Consider the following 21,929-nt stretch of genomic DNA (forward strand, 5'->3'; position numbering starts at 1 on the left):
AGAAATATAATAGCTTAATACTGATACAATTTCTGAAAGACAGATAAAATTTAGGAAATAGAGTATGAACTGCTACACAGATTTAATTAATTAATTAATTAATTAATTAATTTAAGATTTTATTTATTCTGGTAGGCAATGTTATAATAAATAGTCTGAGAACTGCATTTCTGTAACTAATCAATAGTTTATGCAGTGCTCAAATGTGAGACAGAGACATAAATTCAGAATGTTAAGGCTGAGAAGCATTACACATGAAGAAAAAATATGACTAAGGAACGAGAAATTTCAGGAATAATAACACAAATATTTGTTAACTTTAAAATTGATCTTAGAAGTGAAAATACCATAGCCTTTTTTTTAGATAGTTCTTACAATGTATGAACTTTAATGAAGGACGTGAGCAAGTCTGTATAGACATAAATTTTCATCACTCTTGGGTTAAATATGGGAATGGAATGGCTGGGTTGTATGGTAGCTTGTATATGATTGTTTTTTTTTTTCTTTAAATATGGAACGCTTCACGAATTTGCGTGTCATCCTTGCGCAGGGGCCATGCTAATCTTCTCTGTATCGTTCCAATTTTAGTATATGTGCTGCTGAAGCGAGCACTTTTTTTTTTAAAGAAAGAGTGCTTTTTATTTTTTTATTTTTATTTTTTTTTAGTATTTTATTTTTATTTATTTATGATAGTCACACACACAGAGAGAGAGAGAGAGGCAGAGACACAGGCAGAGGGAGAAGCAGGCTCCATGCACTGGGAGCCCGACGTGGGACTCGATCCCGGGTCTACAGGATCGCGCCCTGGGCCAAAGGCAGGCTCTAAACCGCTGCGCCACCCAGGGATCCCTAGGATTGTTGATAGTTTTATTCACAATAGCCTCAAACTGAAAACAACCCATATGCCCATCATTAAGTGAATAAATATCTAAAATGTAGTATATTCATAAATGACTATTGCAATACCATTTGCAATGAAGAGCAATGACTATTGATATGTGCAACACCACAGATGAATTTAAAAGTCATTTGAGTAAAAGAAGCCAGACATAAAAGAATATTACATATTGAATAACTGCATTTATATAAAATTCTGGAAATGCAAACTACTAGTGAAGTGACAAAAATCAGATTGGTGGTTGCCTGGAGCTGGGGGCAGAGGCAGAGATGTCCATCAAAGGCATAAAGGAATGTTTTGGGGATGATGAGAATGTTCTGTATTTTTATTGTGTTGGTGGTTTCCCAGATGTACACAACTGCCAAATGCATTGAATACTAAATGGATGCAGTTTATTGTATGCAAATTCTATCAATAAAGTCCATTCTAAAATAAAAGAAGGAAGGACGTGAGGCAGACTGTTGGTTCCTATTGTATATTATTCTGGTTAGCTAAGATTAAGTTGAGGCTTAGAAACAAAATAGCAACAACAAAAAACCACATGGCACTACCTATTGTGACAAGGGTTTATTTCTCAACTATGCAAAGCAGGCTATGACCCCAAACAACTTTCCAAGGCAACTCAAAGACAAAGGCTTATCATTCCACCTTATTAAGAGGCAATTTACATGATTATTCCAGGACAAAAAAAAAGTTTCACATAGGAACTTAGATGCTTTGGCCTGGAAGTCATTTATACTCATAACTGTGTCATGCAGCTCCACTCCCACTGCAAAAGGGCTAAGAAATATGATTTCCTATGTACCCCAAAAGGAAAGAAAATTAGATATTGTAAAAAACAAAAATTTTATTACCTACCTAAACTATATGGATATGGAAGTTCGCTTTGTATATTCATTTCCCCTGTATCATACACATATATATTGCTTAGTTTATTTAACTAATCCACTTTTTTGGAGTAGAAGTTTTATTTAGAAGAGTTTCCTATTATAAACACTGCTCTGCTGATCATCTATCTAGATGGCTGGTTGCTAGAAATATTGCAGTATTAGTTATCTATAACATGATGCATTTTTTTCCTGTCAATAATATCCAAATAAAATTAACTGAAGTTCCCATTCACTATACTGCAGAAAGTCTAGTGCTTTTGCCAGAGTCAAGTCACTTTTGGACCAAAGTTCTCTCACCTATGAATTCACTACAAATATTTCCTCAATTGTTCCACCATCTTATTCACATGCTGACTCCACCCTAAAGAAATCAAGAATTCAGGTCTGTCATGTATAATAGATTTTAAAGTTTTGTGATCATTTTGCATCATTTTACTGCCTGTCACAGTCAAAGATGAAATTGCATATTTGTCATTCCTATCATTGAGAGGCTTTTTTTTTTTGGACACCCTGATATTCACTGAACACATTACTCTTTTTACAGCTTGATGTTCTTACTATAATTCTAAGTTTCCTTTCTGATTTCTTCCCACCCATCCATCTCTCCTTTATCCACTTTCAAATTTCTTTTCTTTCAAACTGTGTCCTAGAATCACATTTGTATATGCAAAATCATTGCTACCTAGGTGAGGATTGTTCCGAAACAGCTTTTTTTTCTTCCCTTTAAAAAAATCACTTGCCTTCCTTAGCAGTCAATTCTAGTTTAAAACTATGATTTTGATTGTAGGCAACACTATGTTACAGTGTTGGGGAGGTTTAAATTTGCTCCTAAATAAAATTGTTCTTTAAGCAGACCCTGGCATAAAACTATATACTTGATCTTAGCCAAAAGAACAAGAAGCAATGGCATAAAAATATTCAATTCGTGTTAGTTATTTCTTATAACAAAGGACATTTCTCCCACACTTCTATACTATATGCTTTTTCTCTTATTCAATCCTTTACCATCTATAAAATCTTGTCAAAATGCAATGGTATTTTTTTCTCAGATTTTATTGAGATTTTTATAATAGCTTATTTTTTAAGAAATTTCAACAACTTCTTGTTTCATAATTACATTAGCACCACATATTTAGATTTTCTGTAAATGTTACTGTAGTCAATGATATCCTATGTTTATTTCACAAATCTTTCCCCTATTGCTGCCAATTCATATCCTGTGGTCTTTAATTTTTTCCTAAAAGGATTATAGAAATAGCAACTCTGACTCCTTGCATGTCAACCAATGCCCTTCTCTTGTCTTCTTGTGTAAAAGACAGCCTGACGGGTTATGTCACAAAGGGCATGCAAACTTTTTTCACATAATGCTGATAATGAGCCCTTGTCTTCTGACATTTAGTGATGCAGAACAGCCTAACGTCAACCTCATTATTTCTCCATTTTTGTCTGCCTGACTGTAGGTTTCCTTAATTTTTTGTTTATTTAAAACATCAATGCCTATCTTCATCAATGTTACCTATTATTATTAACTTATTTCATCTCTGCACTAAAATCTTTCTTCAGATAGAGAAATTTTCTTTTTAAATTTATTTACCCATCTCTCTCCTTTTTTTTTTTTTTTTTTTTTGTGCGCTGGTTACCTCTCCTAACACTCTCTTTACCTCTCCACCTCTATCAGGGCTTTTGGTTTTGTTCCTCAGACACTGCAAACCCATCCTTACCTACAGGTTATACATTTACTCTTGCTTTGGTCTGTAACACTCCTCTATTTGGTAGTCACATGCCCAATCTTTGCTCCAGGCTGCTAACCAGTTTGCACCAATGCAGCTTTCATAGATAACACAGATACTTCAACAAAACAAGCACATGATATCCACTTGTATGGAAACCCACACCGCCGATGCACTTTGCAACTTTGTCTTTCTTAACTCCATAGTACTTCTACCTATGGACCATGTTTATACATTTTAGTGTGTATTTATCCTCAGATTATTCCTGCCATTGCATATCCCAAATGAGCTCCTTAAGAGATTTTTTTTTTCTCAAATTTACCACTCTACCTTCAACTCTGAGAAAGGTTCTGGAATTATATAAATAATTTTTGGATCATAAATGAATAGATGAATGAATGGATATATTCATGTGTGGATAAATTATTTCCTCACTTTACTTATGGAATAACTATTATATGATTGTAAGATCACCTATCTTTATTCTTCATGTTTGCTCATTTTACTGTCATTTTAAAAATCTATTTTTTCTTTGTGTTTTAGAATAGCTCTACCTGGTCTTTCTCATTAATTTTTATTCTCCAATTTGCTAATTTATACAAATGCATCTTCATATTTGTCTCTATGTTTTCATCTACAGGAAATATTTCCATAATTCAAGTTATTGATTATGTAGCCTTATACTTTCACTGTTAATGTAATGTCTCCTTGAAAAAAATTGAAAATATGGATTAAAGGGAGATTAAAAGTGAGATTTATTCGAGATAAAGTCAGACCTAAATAAAATGGATCAATCATTGCTAATTTCTGCCTTTCTGTCTATGTTCTTTTAGAGGCAACCACAGCTAATTTACTAAACCTTTAATTCATAAGAATATCCTTACAATGAATTTATATGAACTCCAGCACTAGAAGCAGTTTTAGAAAATTTTGATTCATGGTTTCAAATCTGTTAGTTTTTCTTTTTAAGATTTCATTTTTTTATTCATGAGAGACACAGAGAGAGAGAGGCAGAGACACAGGCAGAGGGAGAAGCAGGCTCATGCAGGGAGCCTGATGTGGGACTCAATCCCAAGACTCCGGGATCATGCCATGAGCTAAAGGCAGACACTCAACCACTGAGCCACCCAGGTGCCCCAGACTGTTAGTTCTTAATTTGACTATTAAGAACTGTCTCACAGGATACACTAGTCTCCAACCACGATTTCTTAAATTCAGTAATTTTGATGAGATTCTATCAAGGAGCTAAAACAGACTTTTTCATTTTGATATGGTACATCATTAATTAGTTTGAAATTTCCTCACTCTGATCTCGTCAGTTGTGTCAAATTAGGAATATAATCAGATTTAAAAAGGAGTAAGAATGTAAAACTTTTAATGATTACTACATGTCCAAAACATAATGTATCAACTCTTGAAGTAATGGCCATGGATAAAAGAGTAATAATTTTAATAACTGCAATAGCTAATATGTATTGGCCCTTAATTAACTTATGGAGTTTCTATTACATGTATTTTTTCATTAAATACTTATAGTAATTCTGTGGATTTATTTTATTTTATTTTATTTTATTTTATTTTATTTTATTTTATCTACCTTACAGAAGAGGATATTTAGGATCATAAAATGAAGGTAACAGGCACAAAGTAACACTGTTGGATATGGCAGTACTGTACTGTGAATCCAGGTCTGAGGGTAGAGCCGATCCTTTATTTATTCAATTTTATCTACTACACTGTTTCATGTAATTAGCCATTTCTTTTGCCTGAGCAAGAATTGCTTCAATACTCATGACATCAAATCTTGCTTTTATTTTGATTTTTTTTTTCTTGTGGAGGAGGAAAAATGTACAGGGCAGACGGTAACTTCAAAAAAAGAAATTCAAATACTATGAGAGACTAATCAGGAAATACAAACCTGAATAAGTTTCTCAACTGTCTTTTCTTTTTTTCAACTGTCTTTTATAATAAATAACAATGATAACAGCAAGAAATAAAGACTGCTTTCATTTATTGAGAATTTACTATGTGCATACATTAATCAATTATTCTATATGACTTACATATGATCCCTTCCAATATTTTGTATATCTTCACAGAAGTTTATCTTAATACTTTATAGATTAAGAAACTCAGACCAAAAAAAGTGTGTGTTTTTTTCTGACTTAAGGGACATACTGAGTTTTCTGCTTCTTAACAGTTAAGACAGCGTATGTGTGTCAGCACACTGGTATATTATGAACAATTCAGCAGTTAGTGAACTGACAAATTTTGACCAGTGTTTTTTGTTTGTTCTGGCTACAACTAAGAATACATACTAGCATAGATACATCAGGGGTAGTATTGCACGGACCAAACTGTATACATGGTACAATAAAACTATGAAGCTCATGACTAGGACGAGTAAAATAATGTATGTTATGTAGGTCACAGAAAAACTGTCTGGAAATACAACAGAAAGCACAGGATGGAAGGGTAAAGTTCTAATGTATAGCTGCACAAGCCTGAAGTACAGTAAAACTAAGGGCATAATACCATGAATGTTTTCAGAAATCTATGAAAAATTACCAATACTATCATAATTATGATATGTACAGATTGTTTTTGATATTTTTATGAACTGTTACACTATTTATAAATGCTTTACTATTTTAAAATATCCTCCAAAATATTTGACTCAAAGTGGGAAAACAAGATAAAGATGCTAAAAATGGTCATGATGTATAAACCATTCATGATGATTTTTGAAGGGGATTCAACCTGTTAGTTTGGCTAAGAACCATCCTAATCCATTAGTTTATCAACTGACTCTTAGTATTATTAAAATTCTTTATTTTTCTTTAAAGCAATGGCATGCGTGACCCCTAACAGTTACCCTCCACTCTCCTCATTTTCAAATTCAGGCTTCTCATTCAAAACAGTTTCATTAGGAGTATAGCATGGAATCTTGTGAAAATGATGACAAAGAAAAAATTTAAGTCCAAAAAGTATTTAAGTGATCAGTTTTACCAAATGACTCAGATGGACCCATCACTGAAACCAATCATTTCTGAAAATACTTATAGGATATTCGCATTCTTTCCAATTTAGGATTTAATGATTTACAAAAAAAAAAAAAAATCACATCATTTGTCAGACTTTTATTTTGGATTCAACCCCTAGTTATCTATTGCCATCCAAACAAATGGAATATCCATAAAAATATTTTTTCAAGTATGTTAATATTCAACTATGTCGAAATAAGTAATGCCTTTAAAAAAGGGCAGCTTATTAGATACCTGGAATTTATTCAACTGCTTATACATATGACAACAAAATTAGAATTGTATATATGCATATTTTTCTCTGAAGAACATAATATGTGCTTTTATAACAACTATTATTAATAATGCTAGGAAGAGTCATCCAAAGTTAACATAGTATCATGTGCATATTAGTTTTGTAAAAGCTATATCTCTAAAATTAGAAATTATTTCTTTAGGCAGTATATTAACTGACTTCAACCACATAATTTAACATTTTGAAATAAAAAAATATTAAGTATTTTAGGATTGCTTTGAAGAGCTATCATTTGGGTAAATGGCATAATATGAACAGTTTAATATATTAATTCAAATCCCAAAAATTGAATTCAAACAGATGTTGGTTTAATGTGGAAGCAATATCACTTTTCATGTCCACACCTAATACTATTCATTAATTAACTGGGAATAGCTATCCTACGGTGTGAATTATTAGGATACTACACAGAATACACTTCTACAATAAAATTAAATTATATACATATATACTGTATACAATATTTATGTACGTGGTACAAATTATCACAAATTTATTGACTTAAAACACCACAAATTTATTATTTACAATTCTGTGAGTCAGAAGTTGAAAATGGTCTCATCAAGCTAAAATTAAGATGTTGGCAAGCTGTGTTCCTTTCTGGAAACTTCAGACTTGCTTTAACTTCTACAGGACACTTGCATTCCTTGGTTTGCAACTCCCTTTCATCTTCAAAGTCAGCAATGGAAGGTTGAGTCTTTCTCTCTTCGCAGCACTCTGTTATGGTCACTGACTTTTTTGCCTCCCTCTTTCATTTAAAGGACTCATGATTACATTGGGCCCATGTGGAATCCCAGTTAATCTCCTCATATAAGGTCAAGTGATTAGCAACCTTAATTCAATCTGCAATCTTAATATCTCTGATATTATAGGATAATTATGTTATATATTATATGTAATTATATTACATACACAACATACTATATATATTTAAAACATATATCACAATAATGCAGCAACTCCAGCATCAGACAATAGTTAATCTATTTCTCTTGTATCTAGGATGGTTGTCAAAAATACCTCTGCTGCTTCTGGTTAAGCTCACTCACATGCTATCAGTGAGCTGTTTCTGGTTTTACCGAAGATGGCTTTGGCTGAGACCACCTGGACCACATGTCTATTCTTCATATGCTTTTCAAAGTATTTTTTAACATCTCTTTTGGTTTCTTCTTTGATCCATTGGTTATTTTTAATTCTTTAAAAAATTTCTAGATATCTGTGAATTTCGCCAATTTCCTCCTTTTACTGTCTTCCAATTTCATTCCATTTTGGCTAGAAAACATATTTTTCTGTTATTTCAATCCTTCTTACATTCTTTGAGAGTTTTATGGTGTAACATACACCTGGAAATTATTCTATATGCACTTGAGAAAGTATATGTATTCTACATAGATTATATGGCATGTTCTATAGACCTCTGTTAGGCCCAGTAGCTTAATAGTGTTGTTTGCATCTCATTTCTTTTTCTCTTTTGCCTACTTGTTATATACATTATTAAAAGCATGGTATTGAAGTCACCAATTTCTATTGTTGAACTGTCTACTTTTTCCTTTAATCCTGTCAGGTTTGTTTCATGTTTTGGGGCTCCATTGTTAGGTACACATATGCTTATAACTATTATATCTTATTTTTTTGTTGTTTTAATTTTTATTTATTTATTTATGATAGTCACACAGAGAGAGAGAGAGAGAGAGAGAGGCAGAGACATAGGCAGAAGGAGAAGCAGGCTCCATGCACCGGGAGCCCGACGTGGGATTCGATCCCGGGTCTCCAGGATCGCGCCCTGGGCCAAAGGCAGGCGCCAAACCGCTGCGCCACCCAGGGATCCCCTATTATATCTTATTGATGGATGCTTTTATAATTATAAAATGTCTTTGTAGTAACAATAGTTTTCTAAAAGTCTAGTGGTCTTATGTTTTTATACTAAGTTCAGTTCTTTTTTGGTTACTGTTTGCATGATAGATCTTTATCCATCCTCTTACTTTCAAACTATTTGTGCCTTTAAATCTTAAGTGTGTATCCTCTAGACGTATACAGTTGGATAATATTTCCTCATCCATCTTGCCAATCTCTGCTTTTAATTGGATTGCTTAATCAATTTACATGTAATGCAATTCTTCATAATGTAGGATTTATTTGCTATTTTAATACTTGTATCCTATGTGTCTTATGTATTTTCCCTTCCTCTTTCTCTAGTATACTCTTCATTTGACTTAATTGCAAGTTCTTGGTTGAGTTTTAGTTTTCTGAAAAACTTGATTGTGAAAAATTTTGTAGGTTTATGTTGCTTCCACATTTTAGAGATACTTATTTCACCATTTTTGATCGTATCATGTTCATCATTAGATTTTATCTCTTTTGTTTTGTTTTTGATTTTTTTGTTTTGTTTTGTTTCTTTGCTCTCTACTCCATCACTTTCTTCAGTATAAATACATGCCAACATTTTTCCATTAGGTAAATGCTATTGAACCCATTGTCCTGACAGCTATTCTCAAAAGATTCTGTTGCAATTGCTTAAAATTCCTTTCCATTCTTATTCTTGTTTATAGTTCTCCTATCTTCTCCTAAATCTGACATTCACTCTCAGCACTCTACCAGAATGGCACTTGCCATGGTTATCTGAATTCCATGTTATTATGCAAAATATTTGTATTTTAGACTGTATTTTATATAGTGTACTTACTTCTCATCTTACTTGAGTACTCAGTAACATTTAATGAAGAGTAGTACTTTCTGCTCCTTAATAAAATTTTTCAGTTCTCTTCTGGGATACCTAGTCTATTAAGTTTCCTTTACCATTCTTATCACTCCTTGCCAATATTATCTAATGGTTCTTTCTTTGCCTTGATGATTATTACTGAAAAGTTCTGAGGATCAGTCCTTGGTCATCACCACGTATACACTGTGTTGGTAATGACATTCTATCTCAAGGTATTAAATGCTACATATACACTGACAACCTTTATACCCAGCCTAGATTTTTCCTCTCACACTGCAGATAATATAACAGCTTCATCTGCACTCTACCCAATATCACATGTTTTAACTACATTCTGTAAGTGATTCAGATTTTTCTTCATTCATTCATTCTTCTTTTTAAGGAGGGGGGGCAGAGGGAGAGTGAGAGAGAGAAGCTTAAGTAGGCTCCATGCCCAATGTTGAGCTTAATATGGGGCTTGATCTCAAGAACCTGAGATCATGACCTGAGCCAAAATCAGGAATCAGTACTTAACTAACTGAGCGACCCAGGAGTCCCTCAGATTTTCCTTTTCTTAATAGGTTACAAATCATGTATATATTACAGAATGTTTTAGTTTAATTTTACCCATTTTAACTCAAAATAGATTAATAAACTAATACTCCTCTGTGATATGCTTTTTACAAAAGTGCAAGACTGTTCATATTTTGTTTATAGCATGATCTTTTTGCTCATCGTTTTACATGTATATTAGCTATATATCGAGTATTTAGATTTTACCTTTAAGCAAAGTGTGTCTAGAACTGTGACATATTTGACATTTTACTCTGCTTATAAGCTAACAAGTTAGCCTGGTAATAGTTTCAGAGATGCTGGCAGAAGACAAAGGATTCCTGGGTCAGATAAAAATGACTTTATTATTCATAGGACAGCAGAAAACATGAGCTTCATGCTGTCTTTGGTTGTTTTTGTTCTCCAAGTACCTTCAAGGCAGTTGAGACACAGGCCTAGATGGACGCTGAGCACACAGTGGTCTTGTGTCACAGCTCAGGAACTTAAGCTTTTGTAGAATGCTTCTAGCAAAACTATACACTGACTTTGCTCTGAGATGGATAATATCTTAATTTCCCTTCAGAAGTAAAATGCATAAATTATGCTGTGAGGATACAAAAGAATATTACATATGTATGTGAATAAAATTATAAGTAAAATATGATGAAATATATTCCTAATGTTAAAAAACACAAGAATATTAATTATTCTACTCATTTTAGATTAAAATAGGCTAAACTCTAAGATGTTTACCACAGAAATATGTTAAATAGATGTTCCAAAACAAAACTGATATATATAGATATATCATTTGGAATTTTCTCAAATCAAGGGGACTTCCAAATCTTTTAGTCAGCCTTAAATTGGATTTCATGTGTTTTTTTTAAACATTGATTTATAGGAATTTCTAGTATACTATGGATTACTGTATTTGAAAATTCTGTCAATGTATTTTAGGTTCCCTTTATGTTTTGCTCTCAGAGAATATATCCTTGAAATAATCTACATGAAAACCTTAAAGCGTAAGCTACTTATTGGGAGAGACATACATTTTACTATTCAAAGCCCTAGTTTTAAACCCTATCAGTTATAACTTATGGCATATGTTTATAACCTCTAAGCATTATCTGACAAATTAGACTAGCAATACCTATCTACCAATAATTTTGTTATGATGAAAGAAGATACAATTTTCAAATGCCCAAAAGTATTCTAATTACAATCAGATTCTAGAAAAATTTAATTAGTTTCATTTCTGTGGTTAATTGGTATGCATATGAAAGTTGCTTAACAAATACCAGCAAATTGTTATGCAGAGATACTTGCAAAATGACAGCAAAAAAATCATCCAGCATTATTTACAATTGATATGTCTAGTATCAAATGATAAATTTTAAGAGAAGTTATTTATAAATGACATTTTGGCTGTCTCACTTGTGCTATATTCCTTTTTCTCCTATATTTTTGACTTTTTGTCATGAATAATTTTATGCTACCACATATTTTAAAATGGGAAATATAATGAAAAATGTAATTCCTGACTCAACTGTATAAAAAGAGCTTATTTCTGAAATGTGTCATAAAATGTATTTCAAATAATATATTCTTTGTTACAGAGTTCAGTATTTATCTTAATATTTTTATTTAGTATTATTTTTAAAGATCTTATTTATTGATTCATGAGAGACACTGAGAGAGAGAGAGAGAGAGAGAGAGAGAGAGGCAGGGACACAGGCAGAGGGAGAAGCAGGTCCATGCAAGGAACCCGATGTGGGACTCGATCCTGGATCCTAGGATCAGGCCCTGAGCCCAAGACAGACACTCAACTGTTGAGCCACCCAGGTGTCCCAATCTTAATATTTTTAAAGTTAAAAAGGGCATAAAGCTTTATGTATACAATATTTCCATGTTTTTTCTCAAGAAAACTATATAGTGAATTTTAATTTCTGCTTTGTTAAAATGTTTGTGAATAACCAATATCAAGATTAATATATAGCTTCACATTTTAAAAGTTCCATTATGTCTAATCATTTTTGATAAATAAACTTAATAATGACATTTTACTAATAGTAGTTAACACAATCAGACTTGAAAAAAGTAAACCTAACTAGTTTACTTCTGTACTGAAGTAACAGCTTTTTAAATTTCTTGGCTTTCGAATAATAATAAAACTTTCCAGTAAGCTTATGATATATTTTACTAATTAAAGTCTTCAATCATTAATACATACATATTGTATTTTAACATCAGCACTGGTTGTTCAGACATGTTACTATCACTGAATTTAGAAGGCCAAATGTAAGTTTAAATAAAAATATAAAGTAAAATTCAGGTGTCTGCCATTTCTTGATTACTTGTTTTAGCTTTTAATTTCACCATGCGGTTGCATGCGTTTCTTTTTTTTTTAATATTTTATCTATTTATTCATGAGAGACACAGAGAGGCAGAGACAGAGAGACACAGAGAGCGAGGCAGAAACAGGCAGAGCGAGAAGCAGGCTCCCTCTAGGGAGTGATGAGGGGCTCAATTCTAAGACTCTGGGATCACGACCTGAGCCAAAGGCAGAAAGAGGCTCACCAATGAGCCACCCAGGTGCCCTGCATGTGTCTCCGTTTTGTTAGATGGATGCCTATGTATCTCAAACTACCTCCTCCTATAAAAATATATGACAATGATTATTACAGATTCATAATAGTATGCTTTATTACAGATAATTAAACATTTTACATTTAATTATAAACATTACAGATAATTAAATATTTTAAATTTAATTATGATTAAATATTTTTTTTTTAGATTTTATTCATGAAAGATCAGAGAGAGAGAGAGAGAGAGAGAGGCAGAGACACAGGCAGAGGGAGAATCAGGCTCCATGAAGGGAGCCCGATGTGGGACTTGATCCCAGGTCTCCAGGATCACACCAGGGGCCAAAGGCGGTGCTAAACTGCTGAGCTACCCGGGCTGCCCTATAATTAAACATTCTAAAGATATATTTTGTTTGGGGCATACCACAAGCTCAATAACAAAGTTGAAAGAATTTCTAGTGTTATAAATAAATAATTATAATAAAATTATATTTTAAGTTATATACTAATCAAAACCCCTTATAAAATTATATTTCAAATCAAATCACAGAGCAGTGAATTTGCTTTTGAGGGAAATATTTTTTAGATTTTAATTGAGTCAGCAGCATGTATTTGAACACAAAATGATGATACTGCTTCAAAATACAAATTATTTATTCTAGATTTTTAGTATGGAATAGGATCTTGTAAGAAAACCAGAAGGGAATAATAATGTAATATATCTTCAAATTGTCCTTGTTCATCTATTTCTATATACAGATAAAAGGACAGTATGAATGCATTAACTCTGAAAAAAATAATATACAATATGACTCAAATTGAAATGATTTCATTTGGGAAATATACTATTATATCTCATTATCATAAAATCTTTATAAAAGTAGCTTTAGTCTATATATAATTATCCACGTATTGCTTTCTAAAGTCATCAGAACTACAAAACAACTGTGGTTTATTAGTAGAAATGAGAGTTTTATGAATACCTGAGAATTGCAAGTGATATTAAATGTATTCATCAATTATTTACAGTAATTAGCATATATCAATAGTATCATTACTATGTTTGGACAATATAATATTAAAATTAATCCCTAATTTAACAATCTCAAATAAGCAAACATATGTACTACTATATTAAGCAAATGGACTATAAAAGTTTTTATTAGAAAAGAATGAAAATGACTGTTGAACTAATTAAAATAATTTTAATTTATTAAAATAAAAATTATTTCTCACAATTTGTGTTACTTCTCTCTGAAAGTAGGAAGCAACTGAAGTGGAAAAATAAAAATATAACAATTAGGTTATAAATTTGTATAATGCATTTACTGTAAACTATGAGGTCTTCTGATTTTGTTAAAGAAAATTTTTCCTGCCTTTCTTTGCTGGTATATTTATATTACGGTAATTTAATATGCTAACAAAACTTTTCAGGTCATTTTGTACTAAGATTCAACAAGTGGAATCTGCAAGAACATCAGATCTTAGTGTCCCTTATTAGATGTGGTTTTCCAGTGATTTAATTTTTTCTTAATCTTCACAGAATAAGAGTTTGAAAGTTTTTTTAAATACCACTAGCAAATGTACACCTGCTACATCATATTTGGGGTTCTTTGTTGTCATAACTTGGTTGAGACAGGAAAAGATACTCAAATTCATTAAAGTTTGTAATGGAATATCTTTTTTTTTAATAATAAATTTATTTTTTATTGGTGTTCAATTTACCAACATACAGAATAACACCCAGTGCTCATCCCGTCAAGTGCCCCCCCCAGTGCCCGTCACCCATTCTCCCCCACCCCCCTCCCCCCTCCCCTTCCACCACCCCTAGTTCGTTTCCCAGAGTTAGGAGTCTTCATGTTCTGTCTCCCTTTCTGATATTTCCTACCCATTAGTGAAAGGGAATAGAAGGGAAGGGAGAAGAAATGCGTAATGGAATATCTTAAAGGCATTGGTAGACCAGGGTCCTGAATCCTTCACATTCTTAATGTTATTCTATATGATAAGTCACTCTGTTATCAAAATAATGTTTATTATGAAGAAGGCAGAATAAGAAGAACCAGTAATCTGACTCCTTATTCAGACAACTGCACTGTCAGAACCTATCTGATGTAGCTATTAGGGAACTCTGCAGTCTTTTGAAGCCTTGTAACTCCAAGGAAAGGCTTAAAAAGTAAACCGTGGTTAAATTCAGTCAATCTCAGCTCTTAGCACAGAGCAGCTATTCATACTCTACCCCTAGACACAGGGCAGGCAGCTGTGCAAGCATCCCTAGAGCTCCTTGCACCCAGCTTATGGGAGCCAAGGTAAGCAAAAAAAGACTGTTCTCCAAATATTGGAGATCAGTTTTGTAATTTTTGAATGTTAAATATAATACCCATGGTAACCATAAATACAATAGTTATAGCATATACACAAAAAGAAATGAGAAAGGAATTTAAAAATTCCATTTCAAAAAAAAAAAACACAAAAGAAGTAAACAATACAGGAAATGAGAGACAAAAATGCCGTAAGGCAGTTCGTAAACAGTAAAATGACAGAAGTAATTTTGACAAAATAAAAATCCGTAAATACTTTAAGTGTAAATGGATTAAACTCTAATCAAAAGTCAGAGGTTGGCAGAATGGCTAAAAACACATGACCCAAGTTTATTTTGTCTACAAGGGACTCACTTTGAACCAAGGATACAAACAGACTGGAAGTACAAAGATAGAAAAAGATATCCCATGCAAATAGTAACCAAAAGAGAGCAAGGGTAGCTATACCAATATTAGACAAAATTACTTTAATTTTTTAAAAAAGGTTACAAGGGACAAAGGACATTATATATAAATACAAGGTTCAATACAGAAAGATATTAGAATAATAAATATTTATGTACCTATTGATAGACCATCAATATATATAAAGTCAAAAAACTCACAGAATTGAAGGGAGAAATAAACAGTTTTATAATAATAGTTGGAGACTTTAATATGTATTTTCAATAATGGATAGAAGAGCCAGACAGAAGGTAAGGATACAGAGGACAAAATCAATAAACCAACTTCATAAACCAACCAGATGTAATAGCCATCTTAAGAACGCTATACACAAAAACAGATATCCAATCTTCTCGACTGTACATAGGACATTGTCCAGCACACAAATGGACACAAATTAATTTTCAATACATTAAAAGATACAAATATCATAAAAAGTATCTTCTCTGACCACAATGGGATGACGTTAGAAGTCTATAAAAGAGAAACTGAACAATTCACAAATTTTTGGAAATTATACGATACACTCTTTAGCAACCATTCATCCAAAAACAAACTACAAGAAAAATTAGAAAGCACTTAGAGGTTAATGAAAATGAAAACAGATCATTACTTATAGGACAAGAAAAACCCATGCTAAGGGGGAAATTTACAGTTATAAGAACATATTTAAAAACAGTAACAATTTCAAATCAACAAACTAACTTTATAACTCAATGAGCTAGAAAGAGAACAAATTAACCTTAAGTTAACAGAAGGAAGGAAATATTAAAGATTAGATTACAGAAAATTAAAATAGAGTATAAACAACAGTGAAGAAAAATAAATAAAACCAAATATTGGTTCTTTGAAGAGATCAACAAAATGGACAAATCTTAGGTTTGACTAAGAAAAAAAAGAGAAGACTCAAACTAGTAAGATCAGAAACGAAAGTGGGAATATTATTAACAAGTCTACAGAAATAAAAAAGATTGTTAAAGAGTACTATAAACATCTGTATGCTAAAAAATTGGATAACCTAGATTAAAAGGACAAACTCCTAAAAACACAAAACCTACCAAGACCAAATAACAACAGTAAAGTCAGAATACATCCATAGCTAGTAAGGAGACTGAATCAGTAACCAAAAATCTCCTTTAAAAAATGCACTAGATATGATGGCTTCACTGGTGAATTGTACCAAACATTTAAAGAAGAATTAATACCAATTCCTTCTCAAAATTTTTCAAAGAAATATTGAGAGGAGAGAATACTTCATAATTCAATCTATAAGGTCAGCATTAGCCTGATGACAAATCAGACAAGGATACTGTAAGAAAAGCAATTACAGGCCAATATCCCTAAAGAGTATCCCTTAATAATCTTCAACAAAGTATTAACAAACTGAATTCAACAATAAAAGATCTTACATTTAAAGGATCACACACCATGATTAAATGTGATTTATTCCAGATGCAAGGATGGTTCAACATCCACAAATTAATCAATGTGATGCACCTTATTAACAAAATGAAAGATGGTTATCACATGATTATCTCAATAAATGCAGAGAAAACACTACACAAAACTGTATACCTTTATATGAGAGAACTGCTCATGAAACTAGGAATAGAAGGAAACTGCATCAACATAATAAAAGCCATATCTTAAAATAGCAAACATCATAATCAATGGCAAAAATGAAGTTTTTTTTTTAAAGATTGCATTTATTTATTCATGAGAGACACAGAGAGAGAGAGAGAGGCAGAAACACAGGCAGATGGAGAAGCAGACTCCATGCAGGGAGCCTAATGCAGAGCTCAATCCGGGGACCCTGGGATCATGCCCTGAGCCAAACGCAGATGCTTACCCTGCTGAGCTACCCAGGCATACCAAATGAAGAACTTTTCCTCCAAGATCAGAAACAAGGTAAGGATTCCCACTCTTACTACTTCTATTTAACATAATATAGGGAATTCTAGCCAGATCAAGTAGTTAAGTAAAAGAAATCAAAGGAAACAAATTGGAAAGGAATAAATATAATCATCTCTTTTCACAGATGATACAATCTTATATGCAGAAAATCATTTAAAAATCCACAAAAAAACCCTGTCAGAACTAATAGTAAATTCAGCAAATTAGCATGTTACAAAGTCAACGCATAAAAATCAGTTGCATTTACACACTAACAATGAACGATTTAAAAAGAAAATTATAAAGCAATTCCACTTGCAATTTTATCAATAAGAATATAATACTTAGGAATTATCTTCATTAATGAGATGGAATATTTATAAAAGCTATAAAATATTGCTGGAAGAATTGAAAAAGACATAAATATATGTAAATACATCCCATTTTCATTTACTAGGAAACAATATTATGAAGATGCCAATACTACCCAAAGTGATCTACAGATTTAATGCAAATCCTTCAAAATTCTGAGGATTCTTTTTTGCAGAAATAGAAAAATTGATCTCAAAATTCACACAGCTTCTGAAGGGACCCAAAATAGCCAAAACAATGTTTTAAAAGAAAAATCTGGAAAACTCATGACTTCTGATTTCAAAACATACCACAAAGCTGAAATAATCAAAAACAGTGCAGCACTGCCATGACAGTTGTATAGATCAAAAGGAAAGCCTGCAAATAAACCCTTGCATATATGTTCAAATGATTTTTGACAAAGGTGCCAAGACCACTCAATGAAGAAAAGGACTTTATTCAAGAAATGGTCTTGGGAAAACTGGATATCCAATTGCTAAAGAAAGAAGTTGGATCTTTAGTTAACACCTCTAGAAAAATTAATTCAAATTCAAAGACCTACATTACATTGATAATATCTAAAACTATAAAACTCTAATAAGAAAACAGAGCAAAAGCTTCACAACAGTTCAGCAACAGTTTCTTAGATGTGACACCAAAGATAAACCACCTAATGAAAATTTAAATTTTGTGCATCAAAAGACACCATCAAAAGAGTATTAAACAAAAACAAAAACAACACACGCACATAATAAGGGGCATCTGAGTGGCTCAGTCAGTTAAGTGTCTTGTCTTTGGCTTCAGTCATGATCTCAGAATTCTGGGATCAAGCCCTGAACCAGGTTACCCACTCAGCAGGGAGTCTGCTTCTCCCACTCCCTCTGCCCTTCCCCTCACTTATGTGGGCTCTCTCTCTCACTCGCTGTCTCTCAAATAAATAAAATATTTTTAAAAAATACAAAATAAGACATAGTATTTGAAAATCATGTATGGTAAGTGATTAAGATCTGGAATATATAAGGAACTTCTAAAACTCAGCAACAATAAAATAAACAATTCAAATGGACAAGTACTTGAATAGGTATTTCTCCAAAGAAGATATACAAATGGCTCAGAAGCACATAAAAAGATGTTCAACATCACTAATCACTGGAGATACGCAAACCAAAACTATAATGAGACACCACCTCACATCCATTAGGATGGGTATTATTAAAAAAAAAAAAGAAAAAAAAAAACACAGACAATAACAAGTATACATGAAGACATGTAGAAACTGTAACCTTTGGGCACTGCTGGTAAGAATGAGAAATGGTATAGCCACTGTGGAAAACATGGTGGTACCCCAAAAAATTAAAAATAAAATTACCATATGATCCAGCAATTCCACTTCTGAGTATATACCCAAAATAATTTAAAGCTGGGCCTCAAAGAGATATCCACACTCCTGTGTTCATAGTAGCATTATTTACTATACCTAAAATGTGAAAGCAAATCAAATGTTTATCACTGGATAAGTATATAAGCAAAATGTGATGTATACATACAATGGAATAAAATCAGTTTTAAAAAGGAAGGGAAAAAATAAAATAAAAATAAAAAGGAAGGAAATTCTGACAAATGTTACAACATGGATAAATGTTGAGGACATTAAGCTAAGTGAAATAAACCAATCACAAAAAGACACATACCAATACAATTCTACTTATATGAAGTAATTACAGTAGCTGAAATTATAGAAAGTAGATAAAAAATAGAATAGTGGTTGCCATGGACTGAAGTGAGGAGGAAATAAGAAGCCATTGTTTTTAATAGGTACAGAGTTTTCGTTTCTAAAGAGGAAAGAAGTTACTGAAATAAATAGTGGTGAGGGCAGCCCGGGTGGCTCAGCGGTTTAGTGCCGCCTTCAGCCCAGAGCCTGATTCTGGAGACCTGGGATCGAGTCTCACATCGGGCTCCCTGCATGGAGCCTGCTTCTCCCTCTGCCTGTGTCTCCATCTCTCTCTCTCCCTCTCTGTGTCTCTCATGAATAAATAAATAAGATCTTAAAAAAAAGAAATAAATAGTGGTGATGGTTGTACAATACATTGAGTATAATTAATATTTCCATATTCTACACTTAAAATGGTTAAGATGGTAAACTTTGTTATATCTATTCTACCTCAATCAAAGAGATTGAAAAAATATTTATTTCTTTCTATGCTAAGTCCTGGGCATAAGAAGTGGAAATAAATTAAATTAATTAATACAAAATAAATTAAATTAAATAAATTTGTTAATTAATTTTGTGGAATTAAATTATATCCAACAAGCTAGACTTTAGTTGCTCTTCCAGTATTGCTAACTGGGGTTTTGAAACTAAGGATATTTGTTAATTCAGCACTCAAGAACACCCTAAACTGAAGCTCTTCCCTCAGACTGCCTATAATTTAATTAATATTTACTGAATTTCAATTTCATGAACATTGTCTATGAAGTTAAGAGGTAAATGACTGCTGGCAACTATATGCAATAAACATGCTATTGAGAGAGAAGTCACATAAATATATGAAAAGCATAAAATTTCACAATTTCTTTAAGTGAGATAAGAATATAACATTAGTGGAAGTTAGAGTTTAGAGACGATAGGTATTTTAGGAGAAAAATGTGACTAAACAAGCATTATTCAATTACGAATGTATTTGTTTCATATAACAAATATGTATGATCTCTTATGCTATGGGCTAGGACATAGCACAGAAAACAGTATGGAGTTTCAAAATCTCATGAAACTTAAAATTAAATGGAAAGACAGCAAAGGATCAAGAAAGAAAATCAGGGTGCCTAGATTGCTCAGTCTGTTGAGTGTCAATTCTTCGCTTCAGTCCTGGTCATGATCTCATGGATCCTGAGATCCAGCACCAAGCCTGGCTCCCCACTCAGTATGGAGTCTGCTTGGGAATCTTTCCCTTTTCCTCTACCTCTCTCTCTGGTCCTCCCCCTGTTCACGCATATGTGTGCATGCACTCTCTCTCTCAAATAAATAAATAGGGCAGCCCCAGTGGCGCACTGGTTTAGTGCCACCTGCAGCCTGTGGTGTGATCCTGGAGACCCTGGATAGAGTCCCACATCAGGCTCTCTGTATGATGCCTGCTTCTCCCTCTGCCTGTGTCTCTGCCTCTCTCGTGCTCTGAATGAATAAATCTTAAAAAAAAAAAAAAATCAAATAAATAAAATCTGTAAAGAGACAGAAAATAAGTAGATTTAAAAAAACATACACTCTAGGGAAGATAGGAGTTTGGATTTTTAAAAAAACGTATAACTAGTTAAAAATTATTCTATTTTGCTAATTCAATAGATTTGTCAAGAAATGCTCTCTAATAATGTTGGAAAGAGATTTAAAGCAAGTAAACATATGTAGTCAAACAGAACTATTAGAAGGACCAGATAAATACTCAAGATTTTCAAATGGAGATGCAAATAAAATCTGGAATTAAAACTAGTAATATAACAATATTGAATGAGAATGAGGAAAAACTTCAGACAATGAAGATCACAGCCAACAATAAATAATCTTCCACTCACCTCTCCTTGGACTAACTAAAATTAGCAAGTTAACAAATAAACTGAATTTTAAAAGATACTTGATTATAGTTTTCAGAAATCTGCTCAAGTAACCAGGACTCAGGGAACCAAGATTCTGAAAATGGGAAACCTCTGAGAGGGGAAGTGGGGTTATTTTTTTCCCTTTTTAAATTTTCTTTATATGTAAAACTATGCAAACCTTAGTTGCAGAGTCTGAGGAGTTACAATGAGAAAGAGCTCTACATAAAGGAAGATACCCAAGTGGTTGATCCAAATTTTCTCATCATTCATTACTAGAGAAATGTACATTTAAACCACAAAAAGGAAACCATACCCACCATGAGAATACTCAATTAGAAAAGACTGGTAACAGCAAGTTACAACAATGATGTAGACCAAATGAAATTCTCATATAATATTGAGGGGTGTGGAATATGGAGAAACTATTCTGAAAAACTCTTGACAGTTCCTTACAAATTCAAAATAAGCCTAATTTATGACCAATTAATTAAGGTTTTCTTTTTCCTTACCCAAAAGGAATGAAAATATGCCTACAAAAACTATCATACAAAAATATTTATAGCAGCTTTATTCACATAATAGACAAAAGTTGGCAAGGGGAAATCAAATATCCATAAGGAGCAGATAGATAAGCACATTGTGCTGT

At 32.6% G+C, this 21,929-nt stretch overlaps 1 non-coding gene across 1 annotated transcript; it reads right to left on the bottom strand.

Moving 5' to 3' along the window:
* Nucleotides 1–505: 505 nt before the first annotated feature.
* Nucleotides 506–612, bottom strand: LOC140608476 (U6 spliceosomal RNA). The gene has a single exon (XR_012010501.1). It is a non-coding gene; the product is annotated as a U6 spliceosomal RNA (small nuclear RNA).
* Nucleotides 613–21,929: the final 21,317 nt, after the last annotated feature.

This window comes from Canis lupus, chromosome 17, assembly GCF_048164855.1.
Source record: "Canis lupus baileyi chromosome 17, mCanLup2.hap1, whole genome shotgun sequence".
Classification (NCBI taxonomy): Eukaryota; Metazoa; Chordata; class Mammalia; order Carnivora; family Canidae; genus Canis; species Canis lupus.